Source organism: Cervus elaphus, chromosome 20 (assembly GCF_910594005.1).
Source record: "Cervus elaphus chromosome 20, mCerEla1.1, whole genome shotgun sequence".
In the NCBI taxonomy this organism is placed as follows: domain Eukaryota; kingdom Metazoa; phylum Chordata; class Mammalia; order Artiodactyla; family Cervidae; genus Cervus; species Cervus elaphus.
Window position 1 is genome coordinate 126,942,367 of NC_057834.1, and position 13,697 is coordinate 126,956,063.

General features: G+C 44.9%; 1 protein-coding gene, 1 long non-coding RNA gene and 1 other non-coding gene across 12 annotated transcripts in view; 2 read left to right on the forward strand and 1 right to left on the reverse strand.

Annotated features, from left to right (window-relative positions):
• MACF1 (microtubule actin crosslinking factor 1) overlaps positions 1-13,697 on the reverse strand; it is a 339,001-nt gene that overhangs the window by 281,337 nt on the left and 43,967 nt on the right. The window lies entirely within an intron of this gene.
• Positions 1,972-2,162, forward strand: LOC122678402. The gene has a single exon (XR_006336088.1). It is a non-coding gene; the product is annotated as a U2 spliceosomal RNA (small nuclear RNA).
• On the forward strand, positions 1,973-13,682 carry LOC122678111. Its single transcript, XR_006335998.1, has 3 exons — positions 1,973-2,128; positions 8,796-8,800; positions 13,672-13,682. It is a non-coding gene; the product is annotated as an uncharacterized LOC122678111 (long non-coding RNA).

Consider the following 13,697-nt stretch of genomic DNA (forward strand, 5'->3'; position numbering starts at 1 on the left):
TCTACCTGAGTTAAGGTGGGATGGGGTAGATGGACCAAGAGAGAGAAAATCTCCAAGTCACTTGTGTGACTGGGTAGAAGACAGGGCCTTAAATAAAGAGAGGAATAGCAGGTTTCCTGGGCTTCATTGGTGGCTCAGTGGTAAAGAATCCACCTGGCAATACAGGAGTCGAGAGTTTGATCCCTGGGTCAGGAATATCCCCTGGAGAAGGAAATGGCAACCCACTCCAGTATTCTTGTCTGGGAAATCCCATGGACAGAGGAGCCTGGCAGGATACAGTCCATGGGGATGTAAAAGAGCTGGACACAACCGAGCCACTAACCAACAACAACAAAGCAGGCTTCCTGGGAAGAAGATGAAGGGTTCAGTCTATAACATGCTGAGTAAAAGGTAACTGTATGGTCAATATCCAAAAGAAGTCCTCCAGCACTCCAAGACAAGTGTCTGGAGCTCAGGACAGAGATTAGACCCACCAACTGAAGCCATGAGTATGAACAAAGTCATTTGAGAAAACTATGTAGGGGGTCAGACAGAATCCTAGAAAGCACCTTGTTTAATGGAAGATAAACCTATAAATGAAGGGAGAAACTCATAGGTCATAAAAGGTTAGGGAAGGAGAGCTTTCAAGGAGGATGGAGTGTTTCGTTTCATAGTGTCAAACACCACAGAAAGGTCAGGTAAGATCAGGGCTGAAAAATTGCCATTGGATTTGGCAATTAGGAGATGATTGGTGACCTTGACAACAGCAATTTCAGGAGCACAGAGCGGGTGAAAAGCTAAAGGTCAGATATAAACTACTCTTGAGGATCTTGGGGAGGGACTTCCCTGGTGGTCCAGCGGTTAAGGATACCCCTGCCAACGCAGGGGAACATGGGTTCGATCCCTGGTCCAGGAAGATTCCACATGCTGTGGAGCAACTAAAGCTTGTGCACCACAACTACTGACCCGGCGCTCTAAAGCCTGTGCCCCACTACAAGGGACGCCGCTGCAGTGAGAAGCCGGGCATCGCAAAGAAGAGCAGCTCCTGATCATCACAACTAGAGAAAGCCTGCACATGGTAATGAAGGCCCCGAAATAACTGAATAATGACAAATAAACAAATTTTTTAAATGACCATGAGCATTTAGGAATCCAGGAATCTAATTTCCAGGGGGGTGACGGGAGAAGGTTTCCTAGAGGACTTTGAGGTGGGTTGTGAACAATGGGTAAGAGGCTGTATGGCAGACACAATGAAGATGCTTCAGAAAGGCAGTCCTGCCTGGCTTCGATGTGTCCAGAGGCAGGAGGCAGCAAGGGAGTTTGTTTGCGGGGGAGGGAGAGTTTAAAGGTGAGGCTGAGGAGCCTGAGCCCTGCCTCACTCCTGACTGCTGCTCTGCAGTGCCTGCTGCCTGGGGGGCATTTCCACCTGAGTATGCCACAGCAACTAGATCTCAAGTTATTAAAAGTGAATCCACATCCTTCCTCCTCACATCAACGCCTCCTTTGAATGCACCACCTTGAGTAACAGCACCATCCTTCGCATAACCCACTATCAAGTCCTATCGGTTCTTCCAAATACCTCTCATAGTCACCTTCTTCTTTATTCAACAGTCAGCCTCTTCTGTCCAATTCTCACTACCTCTCACCTGGTTTGCTAAAATAGCTTTTGAAAAAAAAATGATTTCCCTTCTTCTCACCCAACCCATGTTTGCACGTGCTGCTAGATAATCTTCCTAAAACACAGCCTTCATTCAATCATTCCAATAGATAAACCTCAGGACAGAAACACAAAACCTACCACCACAGGGCGGGGGGGCGGGGGGGGGGGGTGTTGAGGGGGGTGGGAATCTCAATGAAGTACAAAAACTCAACCACATGTATAAACTTTTATGGAGCGAGGTTGAACAAAACATATCTAACATTTTTTAAAGTGTCCAATAACTTTTAACACAGTGATTTCACTCCTAGGAATTTACATAAAATTTGTGGCTAATCGCTTCTCGGCCTTTTGGCTAAGATCAAGTGTAGTATCTGTTCTTATCAGTTTAATATCTGATGCGTCCTCTGTCCGAGGACAATATATTAAATGGATTTTTGGAGCTGGGAGTTGGAATGGGAGCTTGCTCCGTCCACTCCACGCATCGACCTGGTATTGCAGTACTTCCAGGAACGGTGCACCAAAAAAAAAAGAAAAAAAAAACTAAAAAAAAAAAAAATTTGTGGCTAAATGTGCAAATACACACACACACACAAAGTATACTTGTTCCAATGTTTATAACATCAAACGATGCAAAATCACCTTAAAGTCAACAACAGGGGGCTATCTCAAGTACCACTGGACCACACACAGGAATATTGACAGCAAGATAAACTATGACAGAAGCACATATTTTTGACACTGAAAGATTTTCACCATGGGTTTTGAACAAATTATGAACAGTATATTTTTACAAAATATGTATTTACATATATATACATTAGCAGAAGACAACATCTGAAAGAAAATATACCAAAATATTTACAGTGATTATCCAAAAATGGTGGGATTTTAGGTGACTTTAATTTTATAATTTTGCTTATTATTTTATAATCTCCATGCAGTAAACATGGGTACTCTGTGAAATAAAGAGTAGGGAAGATTCTACCACAATATCTAATGTAGCACAGCTCTTTTAGACTTCACAAACATCCTTTATCTGGAGATAGCAAGAACTTCATATACAGCTCATCAATTCAACTAATTGTTTCAGCCCCCCCAAAAACCAAGGATGAAGAAGGCACAGTGTGCCTTCATTGAACTCATGTTCTAAAGGAGCCAGTTAAATAGACAGCCGTAAAACAAGGAGATAAGTACTACCACAAGGGATGTATAAAGTACCATGAAAACTCAGATGAGGAGCTAAGTCAAATTTTTCCTGGCTGGGATAGAAGAAAATAAGCTTGAACACCATAAAAAGCCAGTTCATTCTAGCTGAGATGAAAGATTACTTAACAACATGAAATAGGAATTGGGAAGCTGATTAAATAGAAAGAACATCCAAGGCATAGGAAACAGCATAAACAAGAGACACAACTGAGAATCATACCCATGCCAAGTCTGAACTCTACCCTGTGGAGGAACAGAAGGCAGTGAGCACTGGAGATTTTAAGAAGAGATATGGCATGATCATTGACAGAAAGCCGAAGATGATGAGGGTCTAAAACAGGGCAGTGGGTCCATCCAGGGTGAATGGAAGGGAAAGGATGCATGTTGAGCTAGAACTCAACATGAGTTGAGACAAACAGTACTTAGTGTCTAATCAGAGGTGGAAAACAAAGGAAGACAAAAAAACAAACCTGAATTTCCCCGCTGCAGCATATAGGCAGAGACTGATACTGGTATATGAGACAGGGTATATAGGAGAGGGCTTTCCTGGTGGCTCAGACAGTAAAGAATCTGACAGCAATGCGTGAGACATGGATTCAATCCCTGGGTTGGGAAGATCCCCTGCAGGAAGGCATGGCAACCCACTCCAGTATTCTTGCCTGGAGAATTCCCATGGACAGAGGAGCCTGACGGGCCACAGTCCATGGGGTCACAAAGAGTTGGACACGACGGAGTGACTAAGCACAGCACATACAGGAAGAGAAGCATGTTTGGGAAGAGAAAAAAGGGAGATGAGGATAAGCATGGTTTTGGATATGTTATATTAAAACTTCTATAGACTCCAAAGTAGAAGAGGGCAGTAGTCATTTGCTAAGACAAGTCTGGACCTCGAGGGAAAGTTCATATTCAGAGATTTGGATTTGAGAGTCATCAATGAACAGGTAGACAGTGTTGATAAATGAACTCACCAGAGTAGGGTAAGCACACAACGAAGGGAGAAGAGAGGCCCAAATATAGTGTCGAAAGCTGTAACAAGGTCAAACGTGAGAACTGAAAAGAAATACTGAGCTCCGCAAGTAGGTCATCATAAGTGGGAGCAATTTCTGCTGGACTGGTGGGCACAAAAGCATGTCATGGTGGGTCAAGATGACTAGAGGAATGTAAGAAAGACTATTAAAGAGGTTTAGTAGTTAAAAAATAAAAAGCAGAGTTAGATGGAATAAGTTTGATGGAAGAAGCTTAAAAATTTTCCTTTCCTTAGGATGAAGACAACTTGAACATACTTATGAAGAGTCACTAGGAGGGGAGAGACTTAGAATACAAACATGCACATGCCCAGAGGCTGCCTCTGAAAAAAGGAGAAATGAGGTGAGGAAGAGACAGACAAGCTGTGAGGCAGACCTATGGAAAGTAAAAGGCTAAACGGCTTGCTCAAAGTTGACAAGGTGGGGTGGAACAGCAAGCTGGAGGAGAGTGGTGAAAGCCAAGGAATGGGAGTCACCCAGAGGGAAACAGACAGATTTCAGGGCAGGGTGGAGAGCCAAGCTGTGGCTGGAGCTCATAAACCTGTGACAGAGCGCATTAGCACAATGCCATGCAGCAGAACTCAGCAGCTGCCTGGGCAAGTGAACGTGGGCCCGGCTGGGGGAAAGGACAGGAAACCGTGGCAGAAAGAATGAGACCTGAGAGCACCAGGGCAAGCGTGGCCGTGTAGGACAGGGAGGCAGGGCAACGACACCACCCGGGGCCGAGAGGCCGGGAAATAAGCAGAGACCAGGTTTCCTGGGCATAAAGGGATGGGAGAAACAGAAGAAAGCAGGTTGTAACCAGACTCTGGGATTCCTAGGAGGAGGGAGCAACTTCAGGTCACCTCAAATACTCTTCCCCAAGAAGCTCAGCCATCATCCAAGACCAACATTGATGCCATGCTGCCTACCAAGCCCTGCTCTGATACGTAAACTAGTTCTTCAAATGGGGCCAGCACCTCAAAGACTGTCAGAAGGAATTCCAGTGAGAGAATGGTAAGGTTGAGTTCTCTTAGCGTCTTCCTTCCTGGACTTTAAGATTTGATCTGGATATCTGGGTAGAATATCAGTAACTCTTCTTTTTAGTAACAGGGAGATTTGGGGAGTTGTCGTGTGTGGAGCTGATGAAAATAAAAGTTTAAGAAACTGCCTACTTGCAAGTTTAGCAATTCCCTCAGGATCCTGGAACCAGCTGGTGTAGGACAATAGTCACTGTCCTTCTCATCTTAGGGCCCTGGATCCTCCCCAGTGCTAACTTACAACAGTTAAGGGTGACAACTAGAGCACAATAATCCCTTTCAGCAGGGAAGCAGAAGTTGGGGTCTGCTAATAAAGTAAGTGACATCCAGGAAAGAGAAAAGTGAGTTCACTTCCTTTTACTGCAAAAACTGAATCTAAACCCTGTCTTCCCACAAGGACAGGAAAACCTAAACAAGCTACTCACTCGTTCCTTAAGATCCGGGCTCCCATCCAGCTTATTATCCCAGCCTGTACAAAAAGAGAGAGATTCAGATCCTCTCAGAGGGGCTACAAATCAAACAGAACATTGCCACCAGAAGGGACTGCTGGCTTAGAACGCTGACTCACTCTAAGAGCCCCAATTTCTTTCCGAGCTTGCCCCTATTACCCCAAAGGCAAAGGGTACAAAAATTAATAAAAGGCAATTTCTTATATTAAAGTACATGAGTGGAAGAAATAAGAATTCAGGGTTGGTTGGCTATCTGGATAAGCATCTGGAATCCGGCCCCCTGCATCAACCTGGTCAGCCATTCCATTTGGACTGAGATGGACCCTGCTATGTGAGACCAAAAAAAAAAGTTAATTCCCAATGGTGTTTGTTTAATGCAGCTCTCGTTCACCTTCACGTGGGTCACCGCCTTCTTCTGCTCACAAACACTTAATTGTCTCTGAAAAGTAGGTCATTGCCTTGTGGAACAAGCTGGAGGGGGAGCTAAGACCCAGTCTCTCACTCTGACAGGCCTGGAGAGGCCCAAGCCGTGTCTAGGAGACCAGGACCAGTCAATAGTGCACAGTGCCAAGAGTGCTCCAGGTGGCAACCTGGCTACTGCCATTCCTAGGTGGTGATTCAGCAGGTTGGTGGAGCAGAAGACGCCCAGGATGTGAGGGTGAGGCTCCTGTCACGCCAAGGAATCCCTGACCCACTCTGATGGCTAATGAGGTGTCCCTGATCATCTCTGAATGGAGAGAGCAAGAGGTGGACCATGAGAATGCTGAACTCTCCCCCACTGCCCATATGGGCCCTCTGTAGAATACCAAGCATTGCTCAACCATAAATGGAGCTGTCTGAGCTTCTCCCCACTCCTTCTCCCAAATATTTTCTTCAGGACACCCAAAAATAAACACGGCTCCTTCCTTACCCATGAGCTAGAGGCACATTCTTAGCACTGTAAGCTGTCACCTGAGCATGTCTGACAAAGAAGGGGTTAACATCTCTAAACAGGATACATCTTGTTCCTAGGCCCAAATACCCCATCCACCCAGAACACGAAGGTGGGAAAGACTCCCCCTCAAGCCTCCTCCAACCTCTCACTGACTAATTCACTAAATATAGGCTATTGCTTCAAAGTAAGAAAGACGGGGACTGGGGAGATGAGGCGACAGAGTGCTGGCAAGTTTGGGAAATAGCTACCAGAGGGTCAGCTGTCCAGCTGGCTCTGGAATCTGAAAATTTCCAAATCTAACAACTGCCTTTCTCAGCAAGAATCAAAAGTATGTGAATCAGCTGTGGAGGATAAAGGTTGTAGAGCCCAGTTTCAGAAGCCAGTAGCAAACCGCTTCCTTAGCCATTGTTCCCAACAAACAGCAAACTGCCAGCAACTTCACCTTCAGACCAGCTACCAGCTCTAAGAGGAACGGGAAAGGGAGTTAGTTCTTTCTTTGGCATATGGAGTGAAAGCATCTCTCTCTCTCAATCTCTCTCTGTATCTCTCTCCAACCACCTCCCCATCTCCAATTCTCTGGTTGTAAAACCAAACCACTGACCACCCCAACTTTTCTAAATTCTAACGATGCAATTTTCCATTATTTCCAAAGGTCCCATGGACGTTTCCTCCTCCTGATCCCTCACTACTTCTCCTGCCCTACACCACACACACACACTTCACCTCTAAGGTACTTCAGAGTCAGAACCCTATGAACTAATACCTAATTTCACATCACCTTTTCAAGTCTGAGGTTTAAGTCTCTATGTAACTAGACTGCAAACCCTACATAGGCAGAAACCATGTTTTATCACCACTATTGAGCTAACACTGCATGTTTATCATGAGCCAAGCACCATTCTGATAGCTCAGTTGGTAAAGAATCTGCCTGCAATGCAGGAGACCCCAGTTCAATTCCTGGGTCAGGAAGACCCACTGGAGAAGGGATAGGCTACGCACTCCAGTATTCTGGCCTGGAGAATTCCATGGACTACAGTCCACGGGGTCACAAAGAGTCAGACACAACTGAGCAAGTTTCACTTTTCTTTTCCAAGCACCATTCTAAGCACTTTACAAGTATTCAGTCTCCATGGGAATTCTATGATGTAGGTGCTGTCAGCACAGACACTTCACAGATGAGCACTGATATTCAGAAAGGTTTAGGAACTTGCTCAAGTTCATGGTAAACAGCAGAGCTGAGATTCACACCCTGGTAGCTTAACCTCAGAGTCAGTGCTCTCAACCCCAATACTCTACAAAAGTGGTCTCAGAACAGCAGCAACTCCTGGGAACGTGTTAAAAATACCAACTCTCAAGCCAAACCCCAGACATACTGAATCAGAAGCTGGGGGTGGGGCCCAGCCATCCATGTCTTAACAAGCCCTCCGGGTGATTCTGATGGCGGCTCAAGTTTGAGAACCAGTGCTCAGTTCACGAGTTGTGCTGCTTCTGCTTTTCTTTATTTGAGCCACACCCGAGACAGAAAGGAGTCCAGGAGGAACTTAAGGATAAAAATATCCAGAACAACTGATTGTGGCCTGATGGTTAAGAGTGCGTGCGGATTCGAGGGCCAACTGCTTGTCAGTGTAAAAGCCCAGCTCCGCTGCTTACCACCTGTGTGACGCTGGGCACGTCACTTAGCCTTCCTGTTGCTCAGCTGCATCAAATGGAAAATGGGAACAACAGTACCCACATCATTCATTGTGAGGATTCAATGACTTGGTATCATGCAAAGCATTTATAAAGTGTGTGGCACTTGATAAGTGCCATATAAGCTCTTACTGACTGTAGTTCTTGATCCATTTTATAATTAAACTCAGCAGGCCTTTGTTAGGCATCTATGAACCAGGCTTCTCTGGTGGCTCAGACGGTAAAGAGTCTGCCTGCAAGGCAGGAGACCCGGCTTCCATCCCTGGGTCAGGAAGATCCCCTGGAAAAGGAAATGGCAACCCACTCCAGTATTCTTACATGGAAAAACCCCACGGATGGAGGAGCCTGGCGGGCTACACACTCTTTGCGGGGTGGCAAAGAGTCGGATACGACTGAGCAACTAACACACGTGTACCAGGCACTGTGCCACGGACACGCATCCATCAACATCTCCCCAACTCATCATGAGCCTTTCAAATGTCTATCAATGCCTTATTAACTGCAGTACTCTGTGCGATGGGATACAAGGGCCACAAAGAACAAGGCATTAACCCTTCTTTAAGGACAAAGCATGCCTCAGACATGACTGCAACACATAGCAGCGAGTGATAAGAATCAGAAGACAGCATTCTTCAATGGAAAGAACACTGGGTTTGAGGTCACAAAAAGGATACTGGGTTTGAGGTCACAAGATTTAGACTCGGTTCCAGCTGTGTTACCTAAGGCAAGTCACTTTACCTCCTTGAGCCTTAGGCTATCAAGCAGAATAATAACCTGTGAGGCACAAAAGAGGTAATACATATGAAAGCATCTGTAACTTGGGCAAAGTCTGAGAGATGGTAAGACAGAGAAGCCTGGCGCGCTGCAGTCCACAGGGTCACAAAAAGTCAGCCATGACTTGGCGACTGAACAACTATTACTCTTACTTTTAAGTGAATTCTTTCAATAATATTATGTAAGTTTAGAAAGATGGGGCTTCCCTGGTGGCTCAGAGGTTAAAGCATCTGCCTCCAATGTGGGAGACCCAGATTCTATTCCTGGGTTGGGAAGATCCCCAGGAGAAGGAAATGGCAACCCACTCCAGTACTCTTGCCTGGAGAATCCCATGGATGGAGGAGCCTGGTAGGCTACAGTCCACGGGTCGCAAAGAGTCGGACACGACTGAGCGACTTCACTTTCACTTTAGAAAGATGATATGACTCTTAACTGAAGGATTCGAAATGCTGCACCCAAAAAAATGACATATGAGATGGACGTGAAAGGATAAGTAAGACGTAGAAATTAAAGGAAAATCCAAGTAGAGGAAAGAGCATAAGCAAACACATGAGAATGGGGGTGGGGGCCCGTGGGGAGGGGGACTAGTTCATTCCAGTTGTAAAGAATAATGAACGGTGGTGGTGTTTTTGTTTAGTCGCTAAGTCACGTCCAACCCTTTGCGACCCCGTGGACTGTAGCCAGCCAAGCTCCTCTGACCACAGGATTCTCCAGACAAGAATATTGTAGTGGGTTGCCATTTCCTTCTCTAGGAGATCTTCCCAATCCAGGGATCGAATCTGTGACTCCTGCTTGGTAGGCAGATTCTCTACCACTAAGTCATCTGGGAACCCTAAAGAATAATAGGAGATGGCATTAAAAAGGCAGGTTAAGGGCAAACAGGGGGGCAAATATCTGCTCACTTTTCCCCCATAAGCATCTCTGGTACTTCAACTAGTAAATGATGAAACAGTGGGTTAAAATTAGTTTCAGGATTTCTTAACACCTGTGAGTCTGAAGTACTCAGCATGCCTTCTGCTCCACTTTCAGGGGTTAAGAGCCAGCTATATCATATGTATGGAAAATGGAATAACTATAGATATGTAGTCTGTGCAGGGGCCCCTTTGAAAACAATGCTTTTATTCCTCATCAGAGCTCCTCTCAGGAGTCCAGCAGAGAGAGAGCTCACAAAGACTGGGCCTTTTGGCCCATCACTATTCAACTAAGCCCAATCTTTGTTCACCTAACACCAGCTACAAAATGAAGTGGAAAGGGTTCAACTCTCTTAACCATTTTTCACGTGTTTTTTAGTACCTCTATTTAAATATAATATGCAGTACATTTGTTTTGGTGTTTTGTTTTCACTCATTATTTTTGTGCAAGAAGGTAAGCATATAATCTAGAGTAGCACAAATTTGTTCATACAGAAATTGAGGTTTCCAACAGATTGTTTCGGAGAAATTTTTAAAGCTTTATATGTTGTTATGGTTGAATGAAATAATATAATCTAGTAAGTCTTGCTTGTCAAAGAACATTTTAAAGAAAATAAATTTAACAAACTTTGAAGAAAGTCCATTTTTCGTTGATAAGGGGTGAATATATAATTTGTTGATCATGCCAAATATCTTTATCTCTAAAATTCAATTGTCAGTTTTCCACAAAGAAAACTGCCTAAGGAAAAAATATTAACTTTCCAAAGAACAAATTATCAAAAATCAAACTGAACACTCTGGTGCTCGTCTCTCCTCCACTGTCATACAAGTGCCCCCTACTGTCGTTCATGTTTAATCTATGTTTTTCTGATATAGCTTTTTTCAGATTTCTTTTTTTTTAGATCCTTTACTATAGCAGTCTTCACAAAGCACAAACATAATTCTTTCATCGTATGTACTTACACAACTAGAACTGAATGCTAAATGTGATCTCATTAACTTAACATAGAATTCACTCACTCATATTATACTGACAACGTAAAATCATCCTGAATAGCTTTAGAAAGATAACTAGAAGACAGACAATGAAGGTACGGAACAGGAAATATTCGGGTAGACCAACTGGGTGGAGGAGTGCACTGAGGGGGTGTGTCCCTGTATCCTTGACACAATGGGGCAAAAAAACCCCAATGACACTGCAGTCCCCTTAAGCGCAGAGAGGGGACTCGGGGGGGAATCAGTACAAACCACCCTTTAGCCCCTTCAGACAACCAGGAGAGTGCACACAGAGGGATCCAGAGTTTAGAGTGGCTGCCTCTCCTCGCCCTCCACTTCTCTGTCCAACGTAAGTGCAGGATGCAGAAGCCCAAGCATGTGGGCTCTTCCAGGTCTGACTCAGGCCTGAAGATGGGACACAGAAGTCAGAGCTGCAGAGCACTCTCTGCAGAATTCTGGAAGAAACTGCAAGAGCCTATCTAAGCTGTCAAGACCATCCTGCTAAGGTTCTTAGTGCTTTAATCCCCTTGGAGACCTCTTCCATCATCCCGGGACCCCCTGTTACCAATCCACACACCATGGTGGTGGGCTGGGCTGGGGGAAGCCAGAGGAGAGCACACAGCTTCTATACTATGTCAACTGCCAATGATAGGATATATGCGTATGTATGCATGTGCATAGCTTACAAATCCTACAACCCAGGCTGGCACACAACTGGCTATTCCGTGTACAGCTGTACAATTCCCCCTCAGGCCCTGACCTGTGTAAAACAAACTAAAAGTCCAGATACGTCACAACAGCAAGAGTCCCATTCACAGTAACAGCAGAAGAGGGCGGAAGGAAAGGCACGGTTGATAAGCTACGCTACTGTTAAGCAGTCCAGCCCTGGAGAAGAGTCGAATCCTTTCCCCACTAGAGTTCTGCCAGGCCTGGACCCTCTATATGCACTCCCATCAGAATGGGCTCCATCATTTGTTAGACTCCTATCAAAACAGGTCCTGCAACCAGATGAAGTCGACACACAATGGTCTTGTCCCTCACTTCATCCTCTTCCTCGCAGCTTTGAGAGCTCTAGATAAGGAATCAATTCAAAAATACTGCTACTGAAACTAATCATATTTTAGCAACCTAAGTGTCCATCAATGGAAGAATGAATAAACAAAATGTGGTACATACAAAGAAATACTATTCAGCCTTAAAAAGGAATAAAATTAAGACACATACTACAATATGGATAAACTTTAAAGACATTATACTAAGTGAAATAAGCCAATTGCAAAAGTATAGCTATTGTAGGAGTCTACTTACACGAAGTACCTAGAACTGTCAAATTTAACAGAAACAGAAAACAGAATGGTAGTTGCCAGGAGCTGGGGGAGGGGAGAATGGGAATTATTGTTTAATGGGTATGAAATATAAGTTTAAGAAGTTCTAGAGATGGACAGTGGTAATGGTAACACAGCAGTGTGAATGTACTTAATGCCACTGAACTGTACACATAAAATAGTTAAAATGGTAAATTTTATGCATATTTTACCACATTAAAAATCACATTTTACAAGACTCTTTATTAGAGAAACTACAATTACTTACCCACTATGCATCAAGCAGCATGCTTTCTATATATTAATTCATTTAACCTTTACAGAAACAGTACAAGATAGTTATTATCACTAACATATTGCAAATGAGGACTTAGAAAAATCACACATAGCAGTTAAGTGACTGGCCAAGGTTACAGAGCTTGTTAAGTACCAGAACCAGGATTCCAACATTTACACCATTTCCACTGTAAAATGCTGCTCTCCACCCTAGAGGGGAGATTTATCTGATACTATAAAATAGCCACAAACCAGAAAGCCCCTGGAGCAGGAGAAGGGACAGAGGTAAAGGAAGAATTTAGTGTTCAAAGTCAAGGCAGGCACACTAATTCCACTTCTAAGGCTGTTGTTCTTCCTCTGATGACCTTCAAGAACTTGAAACACACCAATTACCTAGTCATGTAAACCCTAGCAAACTAGGAAAAGCTGTGTTACACACAAAACTCAAAAATTACATTCCTCATAACCTATCAAGCAACGTTCTATTTTGTAGGAACTTTTAAGGACTTCTCCAAGGTCAAGAAAAAAAATGCAAAAGTTAGTGTATCACAAAATTAAACTCCAGGTTACCCCAAACACTAAGAAAAACTCCTGAAGAAGCAAAGGGTATCCTGACTTCCTCCCCACCCCTCCCTTTTCTGCCTTCTGCTCTCGCTCCAGAACCACGAGGAGCAGGCGGGTCTGCACGGGCAGGTTCGGAAACTGCTGTGCGGGCCACAGGCGGCACCGCTCGCTAACAGCGGGCCCCCACGCCACCGGAGAGGAAGCCGCGGGCTTGCTCGTGAGGGCAGGAAATCTGGACAGCCCGATTGCAGTCCCAGCCTGTGTCACTCCGTCAGGGCTCAGGGGGGCATCCTGCCAGGTTCCATTCCAAGAATGGTGTCACTTCCACCGGGGACTAACAGTTGCTCCCTGGCAGTTTAGGCACCAAAAGGGCTGACCAGAGAACGTGGCCAGAGCGGAATCCACAGCACGCAGGCCCCGGGAGGGCCCAAGCTTTTCTCGCCTTCAGTGGGCGAAGGGGCTCCACCACCACAGGTCAAGCAGACACAGCCCAGGAAAGGATTCAAAACAATCCCTCTAGGTCCTGTGTCTCTCCCAGGGGCACAAGAAAGCTGCGGTTCCCATACAGGTCTCTCTCTCAAATTGAAGTTGTTCTGCTGCAAACAAAAGCAGCTTCCTTCCCACCCCCAAGACCCAACTGATTTATAGCCAGCAAGTGTCTCCCAGTACTCAGAAAATATGCTATAGAACAGGAAATGAAAAAATATCCATTTCTTCCCGAAGGAAGGGGGAGGAATCACATCCCTATACAGACAGGAAATCAGCTGACCAGAATCCCAGCCATGTCAGGGAAATGACTGTCCCCTTCTTCAACGCAGGGAGTTATGAAAGCCGAGTTCCTCTCAGGCTTCCATCACTACTGAGGGAAGAGCTTCCAAGCCAGGACTATT